Genomic DNA, 4,262 nt, shown 5'->3' with positions numbered 1-4,262 from the left:
GGGTCTGGAAGGGGCTTGTCATTGTCTGGGGCTGGTTAAGTCGATGTTTAATGTATCCTCCTTGTGTAAAAGACAATAACTCGTCCTTTAACGTATCTAATTCGCTTTTAAATTTACTAATATTTTCCATTTATACTTCTTGACACTGTTGTTGATTTTTTCCTGTTTATTTTCTCGTTCTTCTTGTTTCTTTTCTTTTTCTTCCAACCACTGCTGTAATTTCTCTTCTTGTTTCTTTTCTTTTTCCTCTAACCACTGCTGTAATTTCTCTTCTCGTTCTTCTCGTTTCTTTTCTTTTTCCTCCAACAGCTGCTGTAATCTCTCTTCTTGTTTATTTTGTTGCTCGAGCTGCCACTGTTGCAGGTTTTCTTGCAACTGCTGTTGTCTCTCTTCTTGTTTCTTTTTTGTTTTTGTATTGCTGCCATCAAATTTGCTAAGCTGTAGTCTGATTTGCCGCCTCTCGTTTCCAGCTTCTTCTTTTTTTTCTTTTTTTAATTTTCTGTCCCACTCTCTGACACCAATTTGTTACGTCTCCGTTCGCTAGTTAATTTTCCGTAACTTCGTTCCGACGAAACTTTAGCGATACAAGTCCTTTCTTAATAAAACTGGTTTATTCTTTCTGAATATAACTTTGCGATACACTTAATTTCAACAGTCGCGCTATAACAAACGCTTCACGTGCTCGACTTCAACAATACTCAATTACACACTCTCTGACTGCAGTTCAATTACTCATTACCTCGTCGCTTCGTGGCCGGTCTTATATATACAAGACTACACTATATCTAGAAGGATCACGAGATTTCTAGAAAGAGGTGGCGTGATACTAGTCACGTGACCTCGCTGACGCAACAATATCATTTGAATGTATTTATTATAATCTAAGTTGAAGGAATTTAATATATTGGTTTTACTTTCATACCCATTAGTTTTAGGAAACAAATAAGAAAAAATCCCACCTTTCCATTTTTCATTTCCCCCTTTTTTTCCTGGATGAAGATTGGATGAGAGTTAATATGTATAAATATTCCCACCATCATATCTTAGTGAATTTGTTTTTAAACTGCATTTAAGATGAATTACTATGGCAACTTTCTGTTCATCTAACTCACATAATTATGCAACACTACCTTGCTCCTGGTAGGTCAGCGTTAAGTCTAAGGACTTATAACGCTACAAATCGAGTTTCGATACCTGTGGTAGACAGAGTACAGATAATCCATGGTGTAGCTTTGCGCTTAAAAACAACAACGAAAAAATACACTAGCTGTTTGTATACTGAAACATTAAAGATTAACTTCTAATACTGTATGTGTATAAAAAAAATATATTTTTGTCACAACAGGACATATTCAAGAAAATTTGAAACTTTTATAGATATATTGTTGTAGCTGCCTCTGGTACAGAATAGGTGGTATTTTAATCATAGCACACCTTTGTAAAAAACAAAGAAAACATATTAACCAGTTACACTGTGTTTGCAGGTTATTAACAAAGCTATCTTAAACAACAGTATTTTTAATTAAGTGCAGGATATCTGTGAGTAAAACTTAAAGGTAAATTGAAACCATTGAATAGGTACGGTGTTTGTAGTTGTACTTGATTTGTACAATTTATTTGGTCTTTAACATCACACATTTTGTTTTATGCTGTACATGTTCTAAATATAGATGTCAGATTATTAATACATTCCATATAGATGCCTGTTATAACGTCTTGTCTTACAATTGTGGCTTATTTGAAGGTCGAAATAAATTATATGTTTCAGGAATAATTTTGGCGTATTTTAATATTGAAAGTAGTTATATGTTTTAAGAATAATTACATATGTATATAATATAATGACATATTTATATATATCATGAATAATTATAGTGTATTTATATGTTTCATGAATTATTATGGTGTATTTGAATGTCGAAAGTATTTATATGTTTCATTAATCAGTAATTTCTTTTTATTTTCTTTCTAAAGTTCCAAGTGCCAATACAAGTTAATATAAAACAAAATATAAGCTCCTCACAAATTGTTAACAACTATTCAACAAGTGTGTTGATATCACAAACATTGTTCTCAAATATATCAATGTAAAACACATATGTAATTCAGCCCCCAGTGGCTCAGTGGTATGTCTGTGGATTTACAATGCTAGAAACCGGGTTTCGATACCCGTAATATGCAGAGCACAGATAGCTCATTGTGTAGTTTGTGCTTAACTACAAACAACAACAACATATGTAATTCAAAATAAAACAGAGCAAAATTAAACTTTATATTGAGTGTACCTGAATCAACATACTATGTAACTTTTAATGAAAGATATCACACCGAAATACCTAGCCTTTGTGTAAATAACTGAAAACTCAATATATGAGTTGAGGTACAACTGCCTACTATTCTTGCATCTATGTAATTAATAAAAGAATAATGTGTGTCAGTCAGTGCGGGCGTGTATGCGTGCTTGCTCACCTGGAAACCCAACATTTCTATTGGCTAGTTGTACAGTGGTACTTCTACGTTTCTACGAGTGCAAAAGTGAACCGTTTAACGTGCATTGTTCTGTACGAGTTCAAAAACAACGTTTAAGGATGTTTATATCATTAACTTTAAAGACAATTATTTCAGTAACACAAAGAAACACATTAATTTCCTTCTTTACCTTCTGGTGGCTTATAAATAATGGAATACTATTACATCTCAATACAAAGTCCAGACGCCTAAAAATCTACAATTATGCCTAAATTATAAATAAGTTTCGTATGGGAAGCCCGAGTTTTCTCGCTATATAATTTACGTCACTTAGCCTTAATAGCCACTGCCACAACTTCATTCATTTTCAGTGTTCTACAACTAACTGTAGGCGCGAAAAACATTGCAGATGAAAAGAAAAATAAGAGAAATAGCGACAAAGGCAGTTCATTTTTATACTTTTTGATACCACAATTTTAAAAATCCACTATTTTATAGAGTTACTTTATCAATAGTTCAATCAAGAAAATAAAATAAAAAATATTTTGGCTTTCGGGCATATGGCAGACACTTCTTATGTGGATGTTCAATGATTCTGTATCCGTTTATTTTATTTATTTATTTTTTGCTAAACAAATAATTTGAGTATATACATCTTAGGCAGAGCATAAGTTTAGCACTTAGTCTACAATTAAATAAAAGTTATATCTCTGTCATCTACAATCAAACAGCAGTTAAATATTTATTGCCTACAATCACACAATAGCTATACAAATGCCAACTAAAATCACAAAAACACCTATATTTATTTAATATGTAAATATGGAATTGCCATGTATATTAACAATTTGATAAAGGAAACATGTATATTTTATTATATAAGACCAAAGACTAGCTATATCTTTTGCATCTATATCAAAAGAATACTGTTACGTCAGAGGAAGTCACGTGACTCTGGTAACACGTAATGAGTATCTGGAAGGTTTGTGAATGCTAGATGTGCTGTATTCTAATATATAAGCCCAACAATCAATCGGAATGGGAATAGCAGACAGTGAGATTGAAAATATAGCCGACAATTGAGTCAAGCACGGTAGTAAGTAAAGTGCGTGAACCGTTCGTTGATGGCTGAATGGACAAAAGTGCAACTTTATCATAGATTCTGCATCTCAGCAAACCCTTGTCAGCATCGAGGTGCTGGATCACAAAGGAGTACCATAAGCCATACCGAAGGTCTGTGGTGTAACAGGACATTATGCAAGCTTGTGGGGACCAGTGTGGTTAACTATTGAGCTCATGGGCATGAAGGACAGGCACAAAGTATACTTGGCTGACCAATGTATATCAGGGTTGGACTACTTACTACCGAGGAAGTGTGTAGTTAACTTCGATAAAATGACTATTGGGAACAACAAAGGCCAAATTCCGGTAAGTGTTAAAAGGGAGGTTGAACTGACCAGGTGTCATCAAGCTGAAGTCAAAGTGACTGAAGGAGTTGATGATGGTGAAGTGGAACCAGATATAGATATTAAAGCAGAGCAGGAGAAAGACCAAGATTTGAAGCCAATAATTGATTTTCTAGCTTAAGCCCTATGCCAAAGAACTATTGGGCACAATGGGACCAGTTGAAGTTACTAATGAAGTTACTACCACTGATGTGACTGTTACCAATAATAGGACATTTTCTGATGGAGCAGATGAACCCCACGTGAAGCAGAAGCCAATGAGATGGAGACCAGTATGGAAGAAGATACATCCCATAAAATTAAGAGCCTTTGTTGAATCTTAATTCA

Source organism: Limulus polyphemus, unplaced genomic scaffold (assembly GCF_000517525.1).
Source record: "Limulus polyphemus unplaced genomic scaffold, Limulus_polyphemus-2.1.2 Scaffold7628, whole genome shotgun sequence".
Taxonomy (NCBI): Eukaryota; Metazoa; Arthropoda; class Merostomata; order Xiphosura; family Limulidae; genus Limulus; species Limulus polyphemus.
This window is presented reverse-complemented; position numbering follows the sequence as displayed.